General features: G+C 46.5%; 1 long non-coding RNA gene across 1 annotated transcript in view; it reads left to right on the top strand.

The window, feature by feature from the left end:
• LOC109298331 overlaps positions 1-9,764 on the top strand; it is a 14,712-nt gene extending 4,948 nt beyond the window's left edge. Inside the window, exons 2-3 of the long non-coding RNA XR_002097587.1 lie at positions 4,229-4,344; positions 4,458-9,764. This is a non-coding gene — a long non-coding RNA (uncharacterized LOC109298331). The remainder of the gene's footprint in view (positions 1-4,228; positions 4,345-4,457) is intronic.
• The last annotated feature ends 2,042 nt before the right edge of the window (positions 9,765-11,806 follow it).

The following is an 11,806-nucleotide window of genomic DNA, read 5'->3' as shown; positions in this document are numbered from 1 at the left end:
GACCTGTGTGTGCAATCTGCTCCTCAGTTGTGCTTGGGAAGCAGATTGCACTCACAGGTCCCAGGGTCATGGTAGCATCTTGCTTTCAAGCCACTCTGGTGCCACATCTGGTGCCTGAGTGCAGACCAGGATCTGGGCCATTTTGCCTCTGGATTAACATGTCATTCATTAGATGGAATATTAGAACATTAAAACGACACCTGAAGTGGTGAGGTTTGTTAGGACTTAACCACAAGGAACCCTTTATTGCCCTCAGTCTGTGCTCCAAGTTCACTGCAGCGTCATGATGGAGTGACAGTGGCTTCCTCTGCAAGTCAGAAATGGGAGAAGGAACTCTAGTGCCAGTTAGCTACCAAACCAGTCTGCTAGATGGACCGTTGCAGCACCCAAGGGTGCGATTCGCTCTGGCTGAATAAATCCCTGCGTAGCCAAGCTCTGTGCAGCGTGACTGCAATGCAATGCAATGCAGTTCATGCCCGGACACCAGGGCACAGGTCTGCAGGGCAGCCCCCCATTGGCTGCTGCATCAGTCGCCAGTCTGTAATAGCATTCGCACCCCTTGCACGGAGCCAAGCGCTCGTGCAGCTCCACCTGCAGGGTCTCTCCAGGCGTAGGCCCAAAGTGACCTGCTCTCCAGGGGGTGTTACACACAGTGCACTCAGGGCTGCTCCAAGGTGGTCACGATGTCTCCGCTCGGTGAGTGAGGAGCAGATGGATGGCACTGGTTCGTGGCTGCGCTCCTGGCAGTGAAGACCCTATAGGGCACCAGGCAAAGCGGCAAAGCACCAATTTCCCTTTGTGATTTTTCCACCTGTGCTGTCCCAGAGAGAACATCCTATTGCTGGACCTTCACTTTTAGGCCTTCCTTGCACACAGTCAGGGTTGTCTCCCTCTGGACCGTCTTGCTAAAGCTGTGTCCGAAGTCCCTGGAAACAGTTTGGTTCTGCTCTTTCTTCTCCCTCTCACCGCTCAGCTCCACACTGCCAGTAGATGAGGCTAAGGATTTGGGAGGTGGTTCACAGGCTTTCCTTGCAGGATTAGCCAGTGGTTACAGCAGCAGGGTGTGGCTTGGGAGGCCTGGGTTCGATTCTGGTTCTGCCACTGGCGGCTTGTGTGACCTTGGCCAAGTCATCTCGTCTTTCTGTGCATGCTCACCTGCAAAGTACGGGGCCTCTCTCTGCGCAGTGGTGCTGGGAGAGTAACTGCAGGGTAGATTATACTCAGCTTCTGTTATAAGTAGTGGGGGTGGAGGTGGGCTATACACTGAAGACCCCAATATACAAGATGAGGCCCATCTCCTGGGTGCTCGGTCTTGCCGCTCTGTCTAAAGTACGATACATCAGCACTGCTGCTCTCAGGGTGACCTGGCCGAGGCTCATTACATGAAAGCTGTGGCCCAAGCTTAGAGTGGTATTTGCTGCTACAGATGCAGGGGATGCAGCAGTGCAGGTGGGTATACGCCTAGGAATGGGGCATCTTCTCCTACCTGGCATACAGTTTGCTTCCCATCAGAGTCACTGAAGACAATGAAAACTAGTAAAGCGAGTGGAGCTGATTCTCCATGCTGGTAGCCTAACAAGGTCATAAAACGGAGCAGAAAGCGCTGTCTGGGAACACTCCCTCTGCAAGGGTATTTTTTGCATAATGCAGAGCTGCTGAAATGGTCCCACCAGCACATGAGGTGGGTGGAGGTCGTGCGGTCCAGCTGGGCTCCGGGTCCAGCAGGGTGTGTAAGGAGCCATTGCTGCAGAGCTTGAGTTAGAGCAGCCTCGTGACTCCTCTGGCTTAAGCTGAAATGACCTGCCGCAGTCCAGGAGCAATCTCCTTGTTTTCCACCGTGCTTGTATGCTGAACACAACTGGTCTAGCGGGTGGACCCAGCCCCCGTGGGAGGCTTGTATCTGACTAAGGTCTCTCCCTTTGCGGCTCTCCCATTTTCCATGGGTGAGAAAAAGAGCCAATTCTTCTCCCCTCCTAAAGAAGCGGCGATCCTAACACTTCATATAGCAGTAATGGTGATGGCTTTCCACTTGGATCAGCGGTGCTCATTTAGGGAGCAGGTGCAATCGGTGTTGTTTCCTAGTAGCAGCCTGAGGTTCGTGTTTTGGAATGACAATGCCGGCTGCCCATGAATTGCAGCAGTGGTTCCCAAGGGACATGCAGTGCGATGCATCAAATGCTGCTTTATCAGTAGCAGATCCAGCCCACAGAGCCGTGCCATCTGGCCTGCAGGGCACCCCACGGCTCCAGAAATTTGGCCGTGGGGGGAGCAGTGGCACTGTGACTGCTCCCCTCCCGCCAATTTTTCCAAGCTCCACGTGGCAGGATTGGGCCCTAGCCATGCTGGCCCTGTGCAGTGGTATCAAGCCCACAGACTGGCCCATGGACCAACCCAGTACTGCTCATCCAGCTCCTGGGGCCAAACGTTTGGGCACCACTGCATAAGTTTTGCATATCTCACTGTGTAATGTCTTAGCCTTTTGGCTTAGATCAAGTATAGGTACCTTGTTGGGTGTAAGAGTAAAGCGTGCTGCCAATCTTGGTGCAGAAAAAAAAAGGGTGCCCCGGGTGTCAAGAGTTTGGGAGACATGATCACAGATTCAGGAGTGATGCCTCTGGGCCCTAATTTGGTGGTAGCAACCAATTCCTGAATTTGTTCTGCTGGCCTGCATTTTAAATGCCCCCAGAAATCTGACTCGGAGGCAGAGAAGTTCAGCTGGAGAACAGGAACAGCGGTAGTAGGATCTGACCCCACGGGCATTTTAAACGGAGCTGTACTCTGAAGCACGGTGTTTTGAGGCAGAAAGACTCCCCCCACCGTCCCCAAACCTGCACCCACACAGACGCACATGTATCTTGATTGCCCTTTTAATAGAGGCCCACACTTTTCCAACACTGAACCGATCACAGCACCATAGTGCCTCTTTCATTTGCCTAGTTCAGTGCAAAGGGGCTGCTAGAGCTTGTACTTCGCAGTCTCGCGATGAGAGAAAGCTCTGTGCCACCCCTGCCCTTCCCCAAGACTACCTGGCACAAAGGGTTTTCCTGCACTTCAGCTAGTCCTGGCTGCCAGAGCAGCCCCCTGCAGGCAAGGAAGGGCTGCCCCCCTTTCAGTCAGCACAGGGGAAGCACGGAGACGACATAAATCCCTCTGCTACCTCCATATGTAAAGTTCAGTGCTGGCGTGGCCGTGACTCTGGTCCTTGTGTCCATTGAAACATTTTGACTCCAGTCCTGCTGCCACGAAGGCAATGGCACAACATCCATTGACACCCCATGGATTGGGGGTCGAGGCTTTCGTCATATACAGCTAAGAGTATGCAGCTGGCACCGTGCCCCTCTCCTCGCTGGGGGCGCGTGCGCTCTGTGAAGGAGCGTGCCCGTGCTCCCGCAGGGATCCCCTGCACCCTAGAGGATCAGGTGAGATGGAAGTGTTAATAAGCTCCTACTTTCGAGGCACTAGAGGTTAGCGCAGTACTGGACCACACGTAGAGATGGGCCCAGCTCCCAGCAGCAGAGCCAGGTCTCATCCTGCGCTCAGCTCTTCTGTCCTCAGTGCCCTGAAACAAAGCGGGGATCCGCACACCCAAAGCTTTGTGGCCTAGATCCACTTCCCTGCTCATTCATAATCCCCAACAGGAATATTCTTTCTATGCAGCGCAAATCTGAGTCACCTAGAAATAAGACGCCAAGGGAAAGCATGGGCGAATGTGGCCACTACAGCGCAACTCTGCAAGCCCTTTGTTTTCTGTGCTAGCAGCACCATCTAGCGCATGGCTTTGTAATGGCTCTCCGCTGAAATCACTCCAGCCCTTCACAGGCCAGGAAGAGAGGGAACGTGCTCTTGTGCAAAACGAATCACGAGTTTCAAACTGCAGCTGGAGACAACTGCAGACCTCCCTGTCCAAACTCACTGCTTTTCTTGCACTAGCACCGCCCGCATCAATTAAGGGCGCTGCCCATTTGTACTAGCTCTTAGTGCGATCGGATTTTTGCCCACCTTTACATCTGACATTTGGAGAGTAAACTCCTTGGGAAAGAGGCCGTGGTGTCCTTGCAGGTCTGCAAATTGTCTAGCACCTCTAGGTGAGAGTAAACCTGATCATTTGTCAGTCGAGTCCCAGAGGAAGCGTCCCCAAATTCTAGGCGCATCTTTTCATTGACAATATTGAAAACGTTGATTTGTCCGATTGTTGCTCACACTCTTTATTATTATCTGGTTTGCACAGCTGCTCCAGACAGGGTAGTGACAAATACATTAACAACGTCGAAAGTAGCCTACTTTAAGAGAAAATATGCAGAAGAAGAACATTTACATCAAGATTACCATGAGTACTATCCAAAAGTGAGTACGCTTCTTCTCTTCCGTCGTCTTTGTCCTCGCTCGGAAAGTGCAATCCGCTCGCTCGCTCCTCTTCCTCGGTTCAAAAGCCCTAATGCTTGTTTTCACTTCCCCAGCACCTGATATTACCCGAGGACCGGACTTGCATCCTAAAACTATCTCTGCAGAAGCTTCGATTCCTTGAGGATCCCGAAACGTACCTGCGCAGGTCTGTGCTAATTAACAATTTGTTGAGGAAGATCCACTTAGAGACCGAGAGGGAGAGCTATGAATACTTTAAGGAGGCACCTTGCTGTCGGACGGCTTACTCTGATGCACGAAAACGGCTGAAGTTTATGGTACAGGAATGCTGTTCTCCGTCACTCTATTATGAAGAGCTGCATTCATATCATATTGTGCCTTATTCGCCAGAGAACGCCATTTATGGAATGGGCTATACAAGCAGCCACTTGGAGCAAAATTCTCAACTGCTTATTTATAAAATGAATTAAAGTAGCTGTTAGATCCACTGATGTTTTGTTTCTGAATGTGTGAACTGCTTATTAACATGCTCAGATGAGGCACTAATTGCAAACACGCTTGTGATCAAAGATGGGACGCACGCAGAGCTGAACGGAGGCCACTTTGAGTTAGACTCTCCAGCGATCGGTGTGAAGCCCTTGATTATAAAGCCCCTTCACACGCAGGCAGGCAGCTGGTGCAATGCAAAGGTTTTTGTAAGCAGAGACCTTATCTGCAACGTGTATTATAGAAACGGAGCTCCGGTTAAGTTGTCAGTGTGTAGATACAGACATTTGAATCACTTTGCATTTAAATGGTGCCATCCCAGGTGGAAGGTAAAGCTGAAAGGGGCAGATGAGCCTGACAGGGAGGAGTGATGGGAAGAGCTATTTATGGGAAGGGGTGAGGAGGTGAGGTTTTTCTTTGAAGGAATCGGTGCCAAAGGAAAGGCCCTTTCAGTTCAGATCTTGCAGAGGAGTGACGTGACTCAACTGCTACTTAAAGAAGCTCTGCAATGAGGTTGGTGAGGGCTTGGGGGGGGTTATAACTGATCCTCCAAATGGCGCTCGCATTTGCTTGCTTGCTTTCTCAGTTGGCACTGAGTTTGCTATTTTACAGTAAAGCTCAGCCGCTCGGACGAAAGACGCTTTCCTCATCCAAGTTGTCAGTGTTTTCTAAATGTGATCTGCCTCCCCTTCTTCTGGTGGTCTGCCTCCAACTCAGCTATGATTTGTGCGCGACATCACTATGTGGCCATGCGGCTTGGGGTGTGATCAGTGTTAGTGCCAAGATAGTTTGAGTTGCCTTTTTTTTAAGGTTATATGATTTTATTTTTTTTATATTTATTTTTTGGTGGGGGGGAAGCCTACATTGGAAAATAAATATAGTGGACAGATGTTAATAAAACCTAAGAGGTCTTTGATGCAAGGTGAGCCTACTCTACATTTGTAATAGCATTTGAGGTCGAGTGAGAAGTCTGGTTTTAGGGTTTTTTTGGAACTACCTTTATCTCTATATAATCTCACAAGCACGTTCATGGAGAGACATTTAGCAAATCGATCACTAGTACAAGGAAGTTTTATAGCTGCTCAAACGATGTTCTAAAAATACCGAAGAGGAGAAAATGATGCTAAAGTAAATGGAGTCAAAAGCAGGGATTATATACTATGCCCCGAGACAATGTTATTAATGAGCCAGTAAATGACACCATTACCAATATATCCGTCATTCATTCAAGAATGATGTGCAACATAGACGTGCTGAACAAATATGGTGCCTGATCCAAAGCCCATAGAAATCAGTGACCTATTGGCTTACAGTGAAAGAACCAACTTTGCATGGCGGCTTATGATCACAGATGATGATACCGTAAGACGCTCTCATGCTGGAGATGTATTGACACCTCCCAATTTTGTCTGAAAGCCTTTTCGTATGCAAATTTGACGGATGCCATTTTTGAAGCATTGTACAGTATGAACAAATTGTTTTAAAAAATGCTTGCTACAGCTGTGCTTAGTATAAAACCAAGCCTCCTCCTGTAACCCTACTCTAAGATGCCTTGTTCTTCTAAATTGCACACGCAGTGGCTGCTGTTGGGTCTGCATTGACAGTACAGTAAAAAGCAGGGAAGAGCTGAACGTGCAAGCAGCAAAGTGAGTAGAAGGTGACAGGTCACTAGATGCCTCTGTTGGCTTTGGAAACAGGAAGAGAAAAAGAGCTAGGAGCGTTGAGAGGTTTTAATCACATTTCTCAAAGACCTAAATTAAAATATATATATTATTCCCCAATTTAAAGCCTACCGCTCTGTGAAATATTGTTTTGCTAACTCGCATAGTGAGAGCTTAGTCGATATGCAGAAAGGGGACACTACTGTTTCTAAAGTGAACTTAGTAACTGCAAATTCTTAGTCTGGCAGAAGCTACCTTCATTTTTCTTGGAGGCCAAATTTCTCTATTTGCTTCTGAGGCGGAGTCCTGTTATTTGCAGACTATATCCCAAATCCAGTGAAAATCAGCATAGCTCCATGGAGGGTAGCTCCTTGGCCTTCTGTTGGTCCCACTCCCGTGGCTTTCACTGGAGTTAGCCAGCCAAAAAACTGGTCCAAACTTTGCAACATCAGCTCGTCACATGTAAACCAAGGTGTTTTGAAAAGCCAGCCAGTAAGAGCTGCCACATCTCTCTGAACAAGAGAAATTGAAAAAGGGCCAGGCTAATTTGGAGAGAGGACTGCCGTTATCTTATGTGCATAACAGCCTTAATACTCCAGGCAAAAACTGAGAGTGAAGCACTTCTGCTGTCGAATTTGTGGGCTGAGTTGTATGAGCAGCACTGTTAAAAGGGCCATCATCGCTCAGAGCCAGAGAGCTCTCTTATCTCTGGTACATCACATAGCATCTATGCACTGAGAGGTTGGGCAGGGGCGTTAGAGGACTCCCTCATATTGGTATGTGTCAATGGGAAATTATCACAGCCTTCTGGTTTTTCAAAATATGTAATTTTCTGCTCTAAGGTACTGGCATTTATGCACTTTTTTTCTTTGTGTCCATTTTCAGTTGAATTCATAATGATCAAATTACTGTACGGCATGCTAAGTAACCTTTTCCTCAGTCATTGATGATGACACCCACTTTATTATATGTGCACTATAATTCTGCTCTGAATGACAAGACTCATTACACTTCACAGATAATTAATCAAGCTGGATTTAGCTTTTGACCTTTGTTAGGACAATTATGGTTGCTGAAGTTTATCTTTTGAAAGCTCATTTCCTTGTCTAAGGAGAGAAATGATTGCTTTGTTAACTGTCAGAAACTTAGTTGAGATGATGCCTCATGAGATGTTGTCACTGAAAGCACCTTATTGAAAGGCTGGCACGGAAAATATTCTGGACGGGTCTCAGGTAACTAACTGCTTGAAATTTTCATAGATCAAAGGTTTGGTTTTCCCAGGTCAGACACAAGATGGGATTTTCATCAAAGGTTTGTCCCTTTCCCCCTTTTTTCCTCAACCAAAATTTAATAGTTTAGTGAAAATAATATTGCTGAAATGCAGAGGAGCAGCAAGTAGTGTTGCCACCGCTCCCCTGATGCCAAATTTCCAGACCCATAGGGAAGCCAAATGACTTGGCTCTAGGGACTGGGTCGGGCCTGCAGGCTGGAGCCTAAACACGGCTGATCTCGTGATAATTCAATATTCAGTTACGAAGCCACCATTTACTACTATAATACAGACACATAAAGTAATGTTTGTTTGATGACACCTTTCAGGACATATAGTTTAACTTCCGTACAAAGTTTCTGGCATTTGTTGAGTGAGCCCCCCTCGCTAGACTGTAGTAATTAAAAAAAAGAGTCCTTAGATGATTTTAGAGCTACAATGTACCCATACACGTGCAGGCTATGTTTTTGCTGGGTGTAAAGAAAATCCTTTCTTCACAACCAGTTATCTTGGAGAATTTTTCAGCAGAGCATGTTACACCTCAGAGAGAATATGAATTTAGAGCCTGACTGGGACAAATTTGGTAATGTCACTTGATCATCTTGAACACGACTGGCTTGTGAAGTACTAATTTGCACCTCAGTTTTGTATTTTATATAGAAACATGCTTGGGTCGGTAAAATGAATGTGTAAATTATTTTATGTTTTCCTTGTGCCGCTTTTCCTAATTGGCCGTTATACGTAGGGATTGATCTTGAAAATAATTACTAGCAGGTGTGTTGTGTGTTGCTCTGTTGTCTCATTACAGCGCCTGAAAGGGCAAATCTCGTGGCGTGTACATGCACCACAATGAAACTGCGCTTAGTCGTGTTTGTAGGATCAAGCTCATATAGTTATCATCCTCCAGGGGCAGAGCATGCAGTTAAATGACAGGGAGCCTACATGCTTCTATAAGACACCTTGCATTTGGAAATCCTATGGCGCTGATCCTGTACACACCTCAAATATGCTCAAGTTTACTCACATGTGTTGTCTCATTAAGTCAATGGAACTACTCATGCTCTTAAAGTTAAGCATGTGCATAAGTATATGTAGGACTGGGCTGATGTCCACAGTGGAACTCCTCCTGAATTGCCTCATTATCTGTGAAAGTGATTATTGACCTGCTGCTTGAATTCTTGACTTCCTATATCTGCCCTGTCAATGGACCTTTTGTTTTCAATGAATGTGGTCAGCTGAGTGTATGGAATATTGTGCCTTAAAGTCCCATCGTCACACAAACCTTTGTATATGCTCTGTAAATATTCTGTAACCACAACATAATTGCTAACTTTGTGTATTCTACAAAGATTCAGTTTAATACTTGAGAGTACCTTGAAAAATACCCCATCTTTTAAATGTCACCTAATAGCAAGACTTCCGATTGGAACAATCACAAACCAAGGTTTAATGATTCCCTGGTTTTTTTCCCAGTGATATCCTTCACAATTCATGAAATTCCAATTTTTCCTTTTTATTTCCCCCCGAATCTTTGAGTTCTGTTTTACCCACAACTTCATGGTGTACACACATCGCTTTCCAAGTGAATCCAGTTATAAATCTGCAAAAAAAGTTGTCTTTCTCATTCAGAGCCCATATATACTATCTCAGCAGGGAATCACTTGCATATAAGAGCTGGTGCAGGCACTGTTAATATATTGTCATATATTTGATATTAATAATAAAGCATCAAAAATAAACATCATATTTCTATCGAAATGCATGAGCCTGCGTTACATAATGTTAAATATATGGTGATGATCCATCACTTAGATAGTGTAATACTTGTTCTATAATCAAAAAATGTTTTTAATGTTTCAAATTACTGGAGACCCGACTAAAGGTTTTTATGAGATTGTTTTCTAAAGTGACTAGTAGAAAAAGATTGTATATGTATTTTAAATATCTATATATAATGTGCATGTTTTGTTAATAAAACTATTTCTATTGAAACACCGTGAACTTTCATTAAACAGTCCAAATATACCGGTGTCGACTTAGAAGATGCCAAACACACATATTACTCTTCTCAAGAGGATCTTTTGAACACCTATTTTTAAAAAACATAGGTCCCAATGCTGTAGTTGGACTCTGGTGGTAGATACACCTGTCTCCATTCAGCTTTATGGAAGCAACAGATGATTTCTAGTGTTTGCCCAAAGTGATGCGATTCCTGGAACTGAATCATTCATAACTGACCCATGGCTGTTGGGAAACACTGCCGTTTCTTCCTGTATATTACATTATTTAAAACCAAGTTCTTCACGTTGTTCCATTTGAATGCTGCAAACAGGTCCTAGATTAAAATATATGGGTCAGCAGCGGTTTTTTTTTCCTTATCCCAAAGATTTTGGGGGGGAGGCTTTGTGGGGGGGGAAGGTGGAAATAATTTTGCAGCTTTTAAATTAGAATGCTGCAATGGGGGTTGCCAAAAAAACCCGAATTATTTAAATGAAAATGGACATTTTTAAATGAAAATGTCTTAGATTTCCTAGAAATCTGAAGATGGGAGGAAGCTCCAGAGGCCAGTTTCGGCTTGATCCTATAAAAAGGATTTAAATAGCTGCAAATCAGTGCCAGAGCGAGGAACTGAGGCTCTCCGTACAACACACAGCAGAACTGGGATCCGAACACCCGCAGGCTGAGCAGGGTTGTGCTTAGAGCCAGCAAACTGGGAATGGCTCTATGTGACAGCTTCACCCCACTCCTCTCCACTATTTAGTGCCTGCCTGCGGGCTGCAACCAGGTATCTCCATCTGCGTGGGAGGCAGAGCTGGGCTCCCCCTGCAAACCTTCCCAAGACCTGAGCAGTGCAGTGGTCCCTCTTTTGGAGCAGGGCTAGAGGTGGCAGCAAGGGCGGTGCTTGCTCACATTGTATAAAATAACCTTTTGTATAATAAGTGGCTTATATAATAAGTACCCCAGTGTAACACAGAGGTTAAATTCCTGTCACTGGGAAGAGACAGAGGAACAGAGATGAAGGATGAGGTCCCTTTGAGACTAGGACCTGCCAAGCCAGAAGGAGTGAAAACCAGGGAAGGAGAGGCAGCTGGAATCAGCTGTGGACCCAATCCTATTACAGCCTGCAATGGGAGACTCCTGTGCTAGCCTGACAGGTCATGGGGTGAGCAGCAAAGGGGAAGGGCCTGGAGGTATAAAGACTAGTCCCAGGCAGCAAATGAGGAGAGAGGAGGGAGATCACCCAGCAGTAAGAAAGCAGGGTCCTGGAACAGCTGGTGAGTAGATCTGGAGATCTCAATTGCTGGAGATGGGTGGGTTTTTTTCTTTTGAGCCCAGGTGGGTGAAGTTTTGTGTTCTGGGCTTTGTTTATGGCCCAGTGGGGAAAAGTTAACCTTTTACTGGTAACAACTGGTGTGCTGGGTGAAGCTATAAGGGGAGATGAGGAAGCTGCGTCAGAGAGTGCCAAGGAGCTGGACTCTACAGTGCCTGACCCTGGAGAGGGTGGTGAGCCCACAGCAGAGTAAAGCAGTCTTGCTCCAAGACTTAGGAGCTGATGGGCTGATGAAGGCAGGGAGCCTGCATGTCTAGCCCAGGGGTTAATCCTTAGGCTTAGTTGAGCTAAAGGCTCTGGGGTTGAGACCTAGGTGGGACTCAAACAGAGATGTCAGTCAGGAACAAGGGGAGACCTCCATGGGTAGATGGGCTGAGGCTCTGGGAAGAGGGTCAGACTTCTCCAGTTGATAATGAAGACTTAAATAGTTTCATAGTTTCTAGGGTCGGAAGGGACCTGAGCAGATCATCTAGTCCGACCCCCTGCCATGGCACGAAGAGCACTGGGGTCAAACGACCCCAGCAAGGTGTTCATCCAGCCTCCCCTTAAAAACCCCCAGGGTGGGAGCCTGCACCACCTCTCCTGGAAGTTGGTTCCAGATCCTAGCTGCCCTGACCATGAAATAGTGCCTCCTGATATCTAACCTAAACCTACCCTCTGCCAGCTTGTGACCCGTTGTTCCTGGTCACTCCTGGC

This window comes from Gavialis gangeticus, unplaced genomic scaffold (assembly GCF_001723915.1).
Source record: "Gavialis gangeticus isolate Ggan-Ray unplaced genomic scaffold, GavGan_comp1, whole genome shotgun sequence".
NCBI classification, from domain to species: domain Eukaryota; kingdom Metazoa; phylum Chordata; order Crocodylia; family Gavialidae; genus Gavialis; species Gavialis gangeticus.
This window is presented reverse-complemented; position numbering and strand designations above follow the sequence as displayed.